This window comes from Podarcis gaigeae (genome assembly GCF_964106915.1).
Source record: "Podarcis gaigeae genome assembly, chromosome: 4".
NCBI lineage: Eukaryota > Metazoa > Chordata > Lepidosauria > Squamata > Lacertidae > Podarcis > Podarcis gaigeae.
The window spans coordinates 51169150-51185458 of NC_139677.1; the positions used below are offsets into that span (position 1 = coordinate 51169150).

The 16309-nt window shown below is 42.6% G+C and overlaps 1 protein-coding gene across 8 annotated transcripts in view; it reads right to left on the reverse strand.

The window, feature by feature from the left end:
* Positions 1–16309, reverse strand: part of AGPAT3 (1-acylglycerol-3-phosphate O-acyltransferase 3) — a 72092-nt gene that overhangs the window by 23069 nt on the left and 32714 nt on the right. Inside the window, exon 1 of one of the 8 annotated variants that reach the window (XM_083734715.1) lies at positions 14122–14405. The exons of the other annotated variants lie outside the window; for them this stretch is intronic. The gene's annotated coding sequence lies outside the window, so the exon portion shown is untranslated. Of the gene's footprint in view, positions 1–14121; positions 14406–16309 lie in introns of those variants that run through there. 8 annotated transcript variants of the gene reach the window in all.

Below are 16309 nucleotides of genomic sequence, written 5' to 3' on the forward strand. Positions count from 1 at the left end.
GCTACTTTCATAGTTTGTCCCCATTTGAGCTACTTTCATTCAGATGGGAATGAAATAAATTATATCATATAGGTAGATAGGCAGATAGATACTGTACAGGCATCCCCCACTTACACGTGATCAACTCTCATGTGCGTATTGCCAAGAAATAGTTAAATAAATTCAAACATGGAAATGATAGGAGAGTGCTGGAGAGTCTACATCGTTCATGAGCAGACCTTCCCTGGAGCCCAAAGAGGACATCAGTGAGGGAGGGGGAAGCCCCAAAGAGACCACAGGTGCAGTGGGCTTTGTTTAGGCTGCTCAGCTTCCCCACCTAACAGCTGGTGTGCAGGGTATCATAGCAGCTGCTACTTTCCTGCACATATTCCAGCCCCCTGCCAGCACCAGAGCTTCAATTTTGGTTATATCTTGGGATACAGTATTTTTTACATAGATTGGCGAGAGAGCAGCAAAGAGGGTATTTAGAGGTTTTTTAGAGGGTACACCCCATTTTACGCAATTTCACTTACATGCTCGGGGGACCGGAACTAACCCCTGCATAAGTTGGGGGTGGTACCTGTATATAATTTTTCATTACATAATGTTAGCATCCTTTTGTTCTCCACGTCACCTACATAATTTCAACCTGTGTCTGTAACCTTAAACACACTTATTAGGGATCATGGTGGAATTTACTTCCAAGTAAGCATGCCAAGTATTGTGCTGTTTTTTTTTCAACTAGCAGGAAATTATCTCTTGATGATGATCAAGCAGTCCTGGCACTTAGCATGGAAATTATCACTTTTCAACAGACACGACTGCTCCCTTTGGATATGCTATTTAAAGTCCAGAAACAAGAAGCAAACAGCAACTGGGTAAGAAGAAGGCACAGTTGCCCACACATGTGGGTAAATTACATCGCAAAAAACAAGCCAGCTAACTTGACAGAAGACTCTGTGAACAAGACACAACAGCAATCTAGCATAATTAGTTACTTCCTCACACCATTACACATTTATAATTCCCAAACAATGTATTTGATATTTCTGAAATGAATACTGCTCTGTCGTGCTGCCATTCTCTCACAGGGCTGAGGATGAATTGGCCGCTAGCTTAGAAAGAAACATTCTTGTTAATGTCAATAATGTTCAAATCAAATAATGGAGGAAGTCTAAAAGGTTAAGTTCTTGAATCCATATATTAAGCTGTAATTTCTGGGCACTGATTTTTCCATTTCAGCATATAGACATCACGACAAGTACTCAAGGTAGCCTTACCCTTCCAACTCTACAGTTCTATGAATGATCCACCAAGAATGAACTAATATCCACCTCACTGTTGACCAAGCAACTGGCCATTTACATAGATTCTCCAAGTATTTCTGGCTTGAAGGGCTGACAACACATAGTACATGCCGACATAAAAAGGGACAAAAAAGCTCATTTCGTAAAGCAGGCATCACAATGACATCAGGCGTAAAGCACTCTGAAGTCCTGACGTCAAGACTTCAAATCACCTTGCAAGGCACTGCTAAAACCAAGTTAAGAGGTTTGCTTCAGTGGCTATATACCAACAACTCATTCACCTAAGGAAACTGGTACACTTGGAGTGCTTCCTCTATCAAGTAATGTGCGTTTTTAATGGAAAAATCATACTACTATTGTTAGTTTTCAAAGTTCTAAAGAAGCCCTTTGGAATGGGCAGGAAATAATAATACTTGAGAATATCCTATTTCCTTTCTTATAGGAAGGAAAGTGGTTCAAAGTACTAAGAGGATGTGGGGAGGGGCAGGTTTTAAAGAAAAAGCATTACATTTGCCTTGATTGAATCCAATGGGGATAGATAAAACTAACCTAAGGAAGTACAGTACAAAGAGAAGGCAGATATAGTTCTGGATTAAGAAGCAACAGTGGATTGAGAAAAGTTAATTTGACTAAAGCATGTGTGATTTAAAATAAATACAAAAGTAATAATGAGTTTCATTCTGGGATACCAATTACAGTAACAAAAGATGGTTCTGCTCTATAAATCACAAGCTTCATAATGTGATGAACCCAATATTAAACTTCAGTCTGAGGATCCTCTGAACTAATGCTTGTGAAGAGATCAAACTGGAACAGGATTCAAGGCATTTTTGATGTGATCAAATGCACAGTAAACCCACCACTATTAAATTTCTATGCAGCAGCTCTAATGTTTATGCTTTGACATCTTGGTTAGATATGTCAGGATCTCCCTATTCTGCTTCAAACTTAGTCCTATTTAGTGGCTTAATTTTGCTTACAATTTCCAAGACTGAACACACACATAGATAGTGCAACAAATCTGAAATTCTAGAAAATTATATCACAGAACTCCACTTAATTCAGTGGAACTTACCAGGTAAGTGAATGCAAGTATTAGTAACCCAATATCCATTTTATATTCTATTCAGTGGTTTAAAGAAAAAAATCTAGGCAAAAAAGAACCAGACAGTCAAAAGGAGCCAATCAAAACTTTGTCAACTGACATGTTTCTTTGGAGCATGCTTTTATCCATGACCATTGAAGACATCCTTTTGTATGTTGCTCAAAACAGGAAAGCTAACGGTACAAACCACATGGCTGTCTTTTAAATTATACCACTGCTGTTTAAATTTATTTTAAAAATCTGTTTAAAATCTGGAAATATGTTTCCAGGGTGGTTTACCTTCACAGGTATCTTATTAGGCAGCCATTCAACAACAATGCCCTCATTTCTAAGAATAAAACTGATTTACCCAGAAAGCTGAGACTTTAAAAGAAACTACCAAGGAAAATGTCAATGCAGCTGACAAATTACCCCTTTTTTCCACAAATATATTTCTCATTTTTTCCATATTATTTCCTCTTTAAAATCACCATCACCTTGTGATCTTCAGATGAAGAGCGGTGTAGAAATTTAATAAATTACAACAATAATAATGCTTTTCTTCTTTAAATTGCATCTTCAAAGGGATTACAATAATTCACAACATGTTTGACCTTGGTCTATGATTTAGAAATGGCACTCCACATTACAGTTTCCACCTAACTTGACTTTTCCCCTGTTCAAACCAGCATGCAGGCAATTTAGACCATGCCAAATTTTATTCTGAGCTGCTGTTCTCCATATACATACAGTAAGATCTAAGATGGGACACTGCTCTCCCATTTCAATGCTATTGCATCAATTAACAGTGGTGTACCCAAATATGTCCAGCTCAAACAACAAGCCGATTAGCTGAATGGGACTGAATTGCAACAATCAAAACCAAGCAACCCAACTGTGTGTGCTTGGCTGGCAAGCTGAAGACAAAGCCAAACTGCACGGGGTCAGGAGGGGCAGGGAAAGAGTCCTCAAAGACAAATATGAACATAAGAAGAGCCTGCTGGGTCAAGCCAAATGGCCCATCTAATCAAGCATCTTGTTTTCACAGTGGCCACCTAGATGCCTACAGGACACCTGCAAGCAGGACCAGAGCAAAGCACTACTCTCCCCTCCTGCAGATTCCAGCAACAAGACAAAGCAGAAGACAGGACATAAAAAGACAATGCAGTTAACGCCATGCATTCTGAACGGTGCCTATTTTGTTCCACATAAGAAAAGAGCTGTCTCTCTCATATGCTGTGAAAGAGTTGCAAACACGGATAGGAAACAATATATATGTTTGTTTGTTTAATTCTATTTATGAATTGCTTGATATAAAACATCTCAAAGTGATTTAACAATAATCTCATATTATGCTGATTTTACAGGAAATGGTTTTTCAGAAAATTTGAAATTAAAAAGGGGTCAGAGAGCAGAGGGAAACCCCGAAAGGGCTGTCCGAGATCTAGTGGAAGCCCTCACGTGACTTTCCAAAAGCCTGGAAAGTGAGGCTGAGAAGGAGCTTAAAAAACTGTTTCCACATAGTGCTTTCATGCCATGGAAAGAGCTGGAAAGGCCACATGAGACTCTGAGGGGAGCTCCCATGAGTTCACAAGACAACCCCACAGGGGGCTTTTAAAGCTTGCAGGCCCATCCAGAGGCCTCATGTTACCTTCCCAGAGCCTGGAAAGCATGGCTTTAAAAGCTCTCCACTTTGTGTGTGGGACAAGGCCCATTCAGCACCAGCTTCAGACAGGTAGGGATGGTCATGCAGGGACATTCCAGGGGTTGTTCTGGCCTTGTGCAATTTTTCTTACACGCATGTTAGCTGCAAACGTAACCCTTTTACCTGCACAAATACAGACTGCGTCAGTTAAGCACAACTTTATGTTCCAGTGTGAGGCCTCATATGCTTCTGAAGTAACAAAAAGAATCCATAAGACCATGAGAAGAACTTGCTGGATCAGATCAGCTGTCCATCTAGTCCAGCATCCTGTTCTCCCAGTAGCCCATCTGCAAGGAGGACCTGAGCACAGCATCCTCCTCTCCTGCTGCAGTTTCCAGAAAATGGTATTCAGATGCATATTGCCTCTGTCTGTGTAGGCAGAGCAGTCATCATGGCATGTAGCTGCTGAATTAATCTTATCCTCATTTGAAGCCATCGTTTTTTAAAGCCATACCTTCCATAGTTTATGTGCCATATGAAGAAGTACTTCTATCTGTTCTGAATCCTGCGATACTCCCCTTCATTGGATGTCCATGAGTTCTGGTGTTATGAGAGAGGGAGAAAAACTTCCTTCTAGCCACTTTCCCTATGCCATGCATAATTTTGCAAACTTCTATCATGTAGCCTCTCTCTCGCTTTTTCTCTTAAATAACAAGCCCCAAACGCTACAACCTTTCCTGCAACCTTGATCATTGTGGTTGCCCTTTCCTGAACCTTTCCAACTCCACAAAATCCTTTTCTGCACAAAGTATTCAAAATGATTAATTGATTTCAGTGGGAGCTAAAGTCAACCAACTAGACGGGATCCAACTCAAAATGGCAATACAGCAAATACCAACAGTTGTAGAAATTCACCAAATGGAGGGAAAATTAGACCTTAAGGTTGGTGGGGGTTTTTTTCTCACAATAGTGGGTGCCCCTACAGGAAAAACACTTCTCTCCTCCCTAATCTAGGCTCACAATAGGAAGGTATACAGAAAATTGCAGAGGATGAGGAAGAATGCAAGGGGGAGTCACTCCCTATGATACACAGATCTAAGCTATTTAAAATTTTAAAGATAAATCACTAGCACTGAAGTGAATAGGAAGCCCATGCAGATGAGCAAAAATGGGCATATTAAATTCTCTGTACTTTGCATACTGACCTCTGTTGTACACCCCCTGTTGATCAAGCTATGCCTATTGTGCCAGAAAGTTTAGCATTCCTGGCAACTAACTACAGTAATCAAATTTCAACCAGGCTGTTGCTCTCTGCATTTCATCTACATATGAAATGGACCCTGCTAACAAATGCATATCAAACAATTGCTTATTGTTGGCTCGGACACACCTGTGGAGTTTGGCATCACACAAGGTTAGAAACCTTTCCCTACTTTGAAGGGAGCATCTGATTGACCATGGATTTGGGTGTCTGTTGGCTGAGGAGATCTCTTCCACCTGAGGAAGAGGCTAGATTTTGCTCTTTAAGACACCTTTTTGGTAAAGGATGCAATTTTTAGTAACCTATGTTTTACACCTTGCTCTGCAGTTTTAGAAATGCAGTCCTAAAATACACAACAGAGCAAGTCCCACTGCCAAAAAGATGCATGGATAGAATTACACTGTAACAGTCCAAATTAGGATAAAAATACTAGTAAGAATTCTATCTTATGTGTCTGAATTTAGGTTTCCCCTTCCCTACCCCCTCAAACAAATATTACATTCCCATTTGTTCCAGTCTGTTCAGAAGCTGTAGTGCTCACAAAATCTTCTTGTAAACACAGAAGAAAGTGGCCAGGTGCAAAAGAGGAGACAGCTCCTGCACCCCCAAACAGTAGTGTAGAAAAGATAATTTCAGAAAGCCAGCTCAACTTAAATAAGAGACACACCGTCCCTGATCAGTTTTCCTTCCAACTGTCATATGCCTCAGTCTAAGGCATACGCCTAAGTAGTAGGCAATGTGGTACCCTGCAGACTGTGTTGGACTCCAACTCCCATCAACCACCACTCAACATAACCGACAGCCAAGGATGATGGAAGCTGTAGCTCAGCAACGTCTGGAGGACACCAAATTGGTTTCCCCTCCTCCAAGGGATGAAATAGTGGTATTTTCCCAGAGTTCCTTGCCAGTAAAAATATTGTTGGCCTACTCCTGTCCATGTTTAAAAAGCCACCCCAGGGAGATTCTGAAAGGAGTGCAGTTCAAAAGTATAAGGTGTGTTTGGAAAATCAGTAAGGCTCACTGCAGCCAAGAATCTAAGGTTTTCTTGGCAGCTGGGCTGCCTTATATGGACCAAACCAGAGAGAGAGAGAGAGAGAGAGAGAGAGAGAGAGAGAGAGAGAGAGAGAGAGAGAGTGTGTTTAAGCCAAGGCACAGCATCATTCTAGTTCAAAGCATTCAAGCTCCTGCCAAATCTATTAAGAGAACAGTCCTCAGCAGTACGTTGCACTGTCTTCTGTGGTAACCTACAACTACATTTGGGACTATCAATATCCCAACAGAATGAGCAAGTTGCTCATTTATTTAGCATCTCCATCTGTCCTGACTGTAAAGATATACAGAAATCTGTGCTTCACATAACCACAAATGGCTATCAAAGACAATACTTTAAAAAAAAATAATGGACAGTGATCATAAGAGATTTTGTAAATGTTATATTTGAATGGTTTGGTGGGCAATAAATCTTATGTGGGGCTTCACTCCAGAGAAAGCCAGGTGTCTGATTTCCCCCCACCACAATTCGGGGCATCTCTGCTCAGAATTAAGTCACACTAGATGCATCCAGACATCATCATAAACCATCATGGTTTATGATGATGGGAATAAGCCTAGCCTTTCTCTGGAACAGGCAGGAAAAGCCCGGAACCTTCAGTTCCTAAGTATTTGTTTAAACACAGCTTGTCATGACAACTGAACCAAACAAACTGTGGTTAACCTTGGCAAGTATTTGAATCAAACCAACTTCAAACGGTGGTTTATGAAGAAGGTTTCTCAGTAAAAGAGTTAAGAATAATCACAGTTTAAGATTCAAATGTAATGTTAAACTTGTAGTTAACTGAAAATTGGATCTGAAACCTTTCAATCTCCTCTTAACAGCCATATGAGAGGAGAGGGCTAGAATGCATGAGCTTGCAGAAAGGTTAGGCTTATCTCCCAACATGCTAAGCCATGGTTTATTATTCCAGCTGAATGCAACCATTGTATTTAATGAGGCTTACTTCCAGGTAAGTGTGCATGCAATCTCAGGCTGCATTCAGAAGGGACTTTATTTCATCTTCCAGGCAATTCCTTATTTATTAATTTCTGAATTTTATATTATATTTCCTCAAGATTTAAAAGCTGCTTCTGGAAGTCTAGTGTGAGTTTAACAGTAATTTCTGTGTTCGTTTGTTTCCAGAAAAAAACAAAACTGTTTGCAACCCTAGTCACTCAGAAAATCATGGGAGTCTTGCACTGTACGGTAATTTCACATGGTGAAATTTGGGGTGGTATTCTGGTATACAGTACTTTCCCACCATTTAAAATTTAGCACGGCAAGGCAATATATCCATCAAAAAGCCACAATTCCTTAACGCAATAGGAACTGCAGTGTAAAAGTGATGTTAGAAATCGGAACAAAAGTGCTAGCATTATCACCAGTAAAACTAATAAAATAAAGGCCCTTCAGAAGTGTAATGGGGATTTCCCCCCTCCTCATCCCATGCACCCCCAGTGTGCCCCCAACTGGCTCTGGGGAGGTCAGAAGAACCCCAGAACAGCTTGTGAAGGAAGGAAAGTGGGAATTGTGCTAGTTGTGGAGGTAAAATGCTTGTGCTGATGGAATGATTGCCACGCCATTACGTTGAATTCCTCTGTGTGCATGTGTATACACAATAATTCTCTAATTATATTTTCACATTTCATCAAATTCTGACTTTAGTACTGTTAACAACCTCACACCCTTTGGAAGGAACAAGCTGTAAATACAATCAGGAAGGTTTATTTTAACTGTTAAGTGACAGGTCAAAAGGCTAGCATTGGCAATAACAAGTTCTTAAACATTTCTATTCAGGAGTATTCACACGGTGCAGGAACTCAGAGGTCAAATCTGGCCAAGCCCTCATTTCTCCCAGTAAAAAATGTGCACAAATTATATTCCTTGGCCCAAAGAATATATAAGCCAAGAGGTTATAAACTCAATTACTCTCTGTAGAACTACAAAGGCTTTTCAATTTGAGGGAGACGCAACTACTGTATATAAATGATTTTTATTTTTACAAAGGAGAGTCAAACAAAATATGATAAAGTGGGAGAAACAAGGCAAGTGATTGGCTGGATACACATAGTGTACAAGTGACAGAGTATATAAAGTATATAAAGGTTAGCAAGCAACACATAGGATAACCATTTGATCCAATCAAACTGTGTTCCTCTTTAAGAGTTCTTAAAATATTCCAAGCATGCAAACTGGAAATACAAGCATAGGTATAATGGGAATAGGCAAGGGTCTTAACCTAAAACTAACCAATGCATGCTCTCTATGAATTGCCCTTATACAAAATGCAAACAACTATTCATTTTATAATATTTCCATATGGTGCTCTGCAGTCTCTCTCTCTCTCTCTCTCTCTCTCTCTCTCTCTCTCTCCTTCCCCATTTCTTCCAACTGCAATCTGAAAATGCAGTAATTCTCAGTCTATAAAGCAGTGATGACCAAACTTGGCCCGCCAGCTGTTTTGGGACTACAACTCCCATCATCCCTAGCTAACAGGACCAGTGGTCAGGGATGATGGGAACTGTACTCCCAAAACCGCTGGAGGGCAAAGTTTAGCCATCACTGCTGTCAGGGGTTCAGAAGGAGAGACACAGGAGGGGGAGCAAATGGAGAGTGAGGAGGAGGAGTACGAGGGGGGCGCAGGCAGTGACAGTGGCCAGAGTTATTCCACAAGCCTCTCTAGCGAATCGGAGGACTCACAGAAGGGAGCGCCGGTGGCCAGAGCAAGGGAGATTCCAAAGGAGAAACCTCAAGAGGGAGGGGCCAGCGGGGAGTCCCTGAACAGCAGCTGGAGATCAGGGCCAGCGTCTCCACCAGAGCGCAGTGGGGAGGGGGAGTCCCAGGAGTCGGGACCAGTGTCCTCACCACCAGAGGGAGGAGAGGAGGCAGTTAGAGTTGGCAAAACAGGCTTACAAAGTGCAGGCAGATCGACACAGGAGGGTTGGGGAGGACATCCAGGTGGGAGACTGGGTCTGGTTGGCAGCACAAGCAGTTCCAGCCAGATCGTTAGCCAAGAAGAAACTAGGGCACAAGCAGCTAGGGCCTTACCAAGTAGAGGCGCAGATCAACCCAGTGGCCTTCCGGTTGACACTCCCGGAGGGTTCCAGAATGCACCCGGTCTTTCATAGATCAGTGCTCACGCCCTACAGAGAGCCCCACAGGTTTCAAGCACCGGGGAAGGCGCCAGACCCGCTCAGAGAAGCGCCCAAAAAAGGGGGGTCGCCGAAAGGGGAGCCACTTAATGAAGCCACTGAGATTTTAGACTCAAGGTGGGGGGAGGACGGGATTGAATATCTTCTCGCCACAGAGGACACCCCGGCCAGCGCCAACAGGTGGGTGCCGGATTACGCAGTGGAAGAGCAGTTGCTCAAGGAAGAATTCCACACACTTTTCCCGCACAAGCCTATGCCGGCGGGCTTTTTCGAGGATTGTTTGTTCACACCCACACTCTCGGCCAGCACTTTCCGGGGTTTCTCGTCAGCTGAGGACTCGGCTCCGGGAGGCAGCTCTCCGGAGGGATCACTTTCAGGTTTTGGCACGGGGGGATCTTATTGGTGGGAGGACCAACCCGAAGTGGGCTGGCGCAGAGACATGCCGAAGGGGCCCTGGGAGGTGGACCCCCATCAAGCAACAGGGGGAGGAGGGCTCTTGGGTGATTTGGGGTCGAGCGCAGATTTCGAGCACACCGCGCAGGAGATGGAAGCGGAGGAGGTCGTCGTCGACGAGCCCATGGGGGACTTCCCGGACTTATCTCGATGGTTGCAAGCCTCAGGGGACGAGCTGTATCCTGGACTCACCCCTACAACAATGGAGCACCCGGAACCCGCACCGGAAGAGGGGGAGGGGGGAAGGGGGGGCTTCGAGGGGGGGATGGATGTCAGGGGTTCAGAAGGAGAGACACAGGAGGGGGAGCAAATGGAGAGTGAGGAGGAGGAGTACGAGGGGGGCGCAGGCAGTGACAGTGGCCAGAGTTATTCCACAAGCCTCTCTAGCGAATCGGAGGACTCACAGAAGGGAGCGCCGGTGGCCAGAGCAAGGGAGATTCCAAGGGAGAAACCTCAAGAGGGAGGGGCCAGCGGGGAGTCCCTGAACAGCAGCTGGAGATCAGGGCCAGCGTCTCCACCAGAGCGCAGTGGGGAGGGGGAGTCCCAGGAGTCGGGACCAGTGTCCTCACCACCAGAGGGAGGAGAGGAGTCAGGTTTGGCAACACCCACATCAGGAAGCGGGGAAACGGTCAGAAGGAAAGTCACCGGCTGGGCGCGCGCGCCAAGTTCAAATGTACAGGAGCGCGGCACAGCGGGGAGCCCGGGAAGGGAGCCAGGTCCTAAAGCCCGCCGGAGGGAGGGGCAAGACTCAGGAGGCTCCGCGTCAGAGGAGTCCAGGAAGGAGGGAACCCCAGAGGGCAGAAGGACCCAACGCAGGAAAGAGCAGCGCAAGAGGTGGAGCCGGGCTAGAATCTTAAACTGGTGTGGGTGGAGCAGTGAGTCAGAGGGGACTTAGCCGGTCTAGCGTTAAGACGTGGGCCTGCGCGCCCAGAGCTTGGAAATGGAAACTAAACTTCAATAAAGACTTTTGTATATAATATCCACTGGGCGTTGGTCCTCTGTGAGCTGGGACCTAGCGGCAGTCCTGACAACTGCTATAAAGGAATGGGTTTGGCAGGTGGGAAAACACTTGCAAAATGGGAAATAATAAATTACTGTCTATAACACAGCACAGAAAGCAAACCAACTGCTGAAAAAGGTTTAATTTAGTTATCCTCTGATGCTCTGCACAACCTCAATGGAAGGTTAGGTCATGTACCATTTCTTGGAATTGTTCCCATTTGTAACTGATCAATGTGAACAAGACTAATCTAGTTGTCAACTACTTGGCTAGTCCTAGAAGGGTTTCAGCATGTTCTAAGCTGACAGGAAACCATCAACTCCCTGAATCAGATCCTTATTGTAACTAGAACCTCTGCAGGTGTGAAGAGTGTCAGTTCCGATTTGTGACCTTTTCTGTGTTCCTTGTGCATCTCAAGATTCTGCAGAGCAAAAGCTCTGCTAGATTCCTCACGGCATCTTCCTAGTGTCCATTACTCACAGATGACCACAGGTAATCATAGAACTGTAGAGTTGCAAGGGACCACAAGGATCATCTAGTCTAACCCCCAGCAATGCATGAATCTTTTTGCCCAACATGGGGCTCAAACCTATGGCCCTGAGAGTAAAAGTCTCACGCTGTACAGACTGAGCTATCAAGCTATCAGCTCATTGACCAGGCTGCATGAAGCAGATGGGATATGGAGTCCAACAACATTTGGAGGGCTACAGTTTTCTCCAGCCCTGTAATATATAGCCCAAACCTGGCTGTTGCTATCTGACCAGAAGAATACTACAGTACCTTTCCTCATTTCTAGAAAATAACCCAATCCAGCTTCTGCCCTGTCCATTCCCTAAAAATGTGTTCATTTATTTGTGGCATTTACACCTCACTCTCCAAATGACTTTCCCAAGACAGCTTGCAATGAAATATCAGAACCACACAGATATGTACAAATAATAAAATGTCAGAGAAAAGTTAAGCAGCAGATAAAATGCAACATAGTATCAATAATTAAAAATAATGCCGTGTTTTTAATTGGGGATGGGGAAGTTATAGCCTTCCAGATGTTGCTGGACTACAGCTTCCATCATCCAGGAGCACTGGGCACCTTGGCTGCAGCTGATGAGAACTGTAGTCCAATCACACCTGGAGGGCCACAGGTTTCCCATCCCTGTTTTAAAGGCCTAAGAGAATAGAAGTATATTTTGCCCAGGACTGCAAAAGTAAGCAACAGGCAAGACCCAGTGTAGGGCTTATTTCCTAACTGCAGCACCAACACCATCAAGACTCTTTCTGCATCCAAGCAGCAAGAGGCTCAGTGCATGGAGAGGCTCACACCTATAACATTGCCTTCGTCATTTTTTTGAGAAACTGTGAGATCCATAACATAATCTCAGTTATTTGAGAGAGTTGTTTCCTATAGTTAAGCAGGCTGCTTTGACCTTAATGAGAGCAAGAGACCACTGGCAGAGTAACAGCAAAACCAGGTTAATCTCCCAATATGCAAAGCTGGTAGTCAGCAATCTCTGGTGTCATCTGATCAGTTCATCCTGACTGAAAAGAGCTGAGAGCTACATGGGCAGAAAATCTCAAGTATGTTTAAAAAGAAACGCACACGCTGAAGCATTCCTGTAGAAACTGGGTTATCAGGGTTTCGGACTGAAACACTACCAAAACTGGTGGCTACAAAAAGAGCAGCTTTTGTTGGATTGCCTGGTCATTAGTGGTGAGATTTTAAAAAAACTTGGCAACAGCATTGTATGTTTCTCTTGAATCTAAACATTGAGAATCAAAGAGTACTTACAAAAGCCAAATTAAACGGAAGGCTCCTGTCTCCATGTTCTATAATGCTTGAAATAATTAGAGGTATCCACTTAAGCCACACTCACAGAAGACACATGGATATCAATGAGCTGCATCTGATGCTATCCATGGGTAGGCAAACTAAGGCCCGAGGGCCGGATCCGGCTCAATTGCCTTCTGAATCCGGCCCGCAGATGGTCTGGGAATCAGCATGAGTAGAATGTGTGCTTTTATTTAAAAGGAATCTCTGGGTTATTTGTGGGGCATAGGAATTTGTTCATTATTATTTTTTCAAAATATAGTCCGGCCCACCACAAGGTTTGAGGGACAGTGGACCAGCCCCCTGCTGAAAAAGTTTGCTGAACCCTGATGCTATCCATAGGTGATTGGAAGAGCTTCTGATCATGCAGTAGGCCTTTCCCTTTCTTTCTTCCCCTCTGTGGCCTCCCAGACATTGTCCGTATGTTGGGGAACCCTCCAGAACAGATTTGGGAGGAGGGCATGGAGGAGCACAGAAAATCCTGTTGCATGAGTGGAAATTTACTTGCCCATCCTTGGATTATGCCTCATGGAAATAGGTTATTTAAGTCCATGCTTTCATTGGGTTTCCTCCGATTATGGCTAACATTAGATATCACCCAATGTTTTGACTACCACTTAAAATTGCTTTAATTTGATTAAACTTACAGACACTGAACATTTTCCATTTTTTGTTTTAAGTAAAGCTTAAAAGTATAATATGATTCCCTACTTTCAATAGTATTTTTCAATATACCGTACTGTTTGGCCTAGGTCACTAAATATGGAAATTCACATTCTCACATTCCCTGGAGACAAAGTCTAAGAGCACAGTTTGGGTGGAACCGTACACCTACAAGCTTCAGGAGAACAAAAGTATTCCCATTCCTACTGGATTGCCATTTTATCTGTTTCTCTACACCCACAATATGCACTGGAATAGTTTCTCTCGCTACAACATCAATAACTTGATCTTACAGATGTTACAGATACAGAAGGAGCCCTACAGAGAAGAATAAAAACAATCCAAATTCCTTCATCTCTATAAAACATCCTAAGGCAGATATTACAGTTCACCTGTGTAGCTAGTAGTAAACAAAAAGACTCAAGGCCAGTGTGGATATAAGAATCTGTAAATAGCAATAAGCGGCTAAAAAGCCAGACCTCTTCTATGATATTTTAGAACCTATCATCCTCCATTTCATCAGAAAAGATTTCTCAAAACACCTGAGCTCCACAAATAATAAGTACCACTGTGAAGAAGGGGAAGATAGATCTAAAGTTACAAGCTACTGTACTAAAGACCACATTTGATACAAGCAAAGTTCTCAAAAAGACATGTGATCCCAGCCTTATGAAGTGGAAAAGAAACCCACAGAACTTGTTGCGTAATTTGCTACTTACCAGTACAGGTAATAGGCTAAAGCCAGGGCAACCAGCGTCGCACAAACTCCAGCTAACAAACATATTCCCGACTGGTTTGCCAACATCTTTCAAATTCACTTTTGCTTCCACAAAACAAGTAAGTGGTGGCGGGGGATGGGGGGGAAAGCCACGGGAAAAACAGGAAGATGACAGTCCCTTGCTTGAAGAACAAATCAGTCTTGACAAGAAGGAAGGATTATGATGACAAAAGCACACTGTGGTAAATCGGGAAACATTGCTGTTACTTAAAAGCTGCTTCCTCGGCAACAAGAGACGGGCTGGTATCTTCTCCTCTTGTCACAGAGGCATCTTGTTAAACCACCCAAGTTCTTAAAGCTCCAGCACCATAAGAAATTAATGTAACACGGGCATAGTTGAATAAAATTGTAAATACCTTGCAATAAATGATAGTGTCAGTGTTGACATACTGAGTCTTTGCCCTAATCCAATAATCGCCTTAAGGCCAATTGCCATGCACAAGAATATATCAGACTGTATGGTGGGGAGGAATGGCAGTGGACTGGGAAAAAATACATACATACATACATACATACATACATACATATCCCAGACATATTTTTTTAAGTGAAATCTACTATTTCAAAATAAAGTAACAGAAATCTTGAAATCTGTAGTTCGTTCAATATAAAATGCTATAAACACACAGAGAATTATTATTAGTATTATCATAAAGTGAAACAGGGCATAAGAAAAAGCAGAAGGGCTTTGAAAAGAAAAAACAGGGAGGAATAACTCTTAAGTCCTATAAACTGGTGAACCATAATCCTACTTGAGCTTCTTGGATAAACCACAGGATAAGCTAAGAACAAAGAAGGATAATATTCTATTATGTTAAAGAACAGTACAGTTGGGATGTGAGTCAAAGAAAATCTATTATTTTCCTAGTGCCTTATTAATTATTTGTCTCTGGTCAAACTATGGTCAGATATTCCATGAGCCCAAGGTGTCTTTATGTAAGTGGTAGCCTATCTTTATAAATTGCATCAGGGATTTGTCTTGTAGAGAAGACTGGATGGAGCAAGGGTTCGTTGTTCCCCAGCCCAGAAAAGATGAGGGCGTGCATGCAGACATACAGAGTCATTCAGGACCACACACAGTCTGCCCTACTATAAACATATAAGTATCTTAAAACAGGATTTTTTTCATCTTCTGCAGTAGTTATGCACATATTATTGGTTAAGACTGCAATCCTTTATCCACTTATGTAGAAGTAAGCTCCATTGAATTGTGGATGTGTTGCAATTCCAAAACAACATATGTTTACGATGCAGACATATGGGTAGGGAAGGAAAAAGGTGCCCAAGCAGCTCAAAACCTAGGCCAAACCATGGTTAAGGCATTAATGCTGCATTTACAGGATTCTGGCTGAAACAGAACTGATTACTTTTTCAGCAGCATGGCACTAGCCAACAGATCAGCTAGTAAGCAACCTGACTGGTTGACACAATTGGTGAAAATACCAGAAAATACTCAAGAGTTTCCACAAAGACAAAAGCATGAACACCACATGTTTTGTTTTGAAAATGATTCAACACTTGTAAGCTATCTGCCAAAGAAAGAAAAGAATAGTTATTCTCCTTTCTTCAACATATAAAAACGCAGTAATTTCAAACAACAAATTGAAGCCTGTGATCATTCTATTTTTTTATAATGAGACTAAAGGTGGTGCAGACATCTGTGACCAGATGTTTGCGACATACACTTTCAAAATACATGATCAACCGCAGTCAGTGCTAGTTGTTTTCAAATATAGTAGGCATTGCCTGTTAAAATGCCTACATTGTTCAGAATCTGAACACTGGAGTGGACATCCCAGAAGACAAACCTGGGTCTGAAGTTCATCAAGCCCTGGACTCAGCCAATAAATGTACTGTAATGAGTTTCCTAAGGACATTGGGGAAATTTAACATCTCTAAGAAGTCTAAAATCACAGTACTGTACATTTAATAGTGATTCTGTAATACCAAACCTTTGGATATCAGAAGGGAAAATGAGTTAAAATAAAAAGCTGCTATTGGTATAGATTGGCTTCTGTATCAGGTGCACTTTTAAAAAATACATCAATACTGTATTAACTATATTGTATTGCCAATTATGTTCTAAATAATAATTTGACTTCACAGTATTGAAACTAAGCAGAATTCTT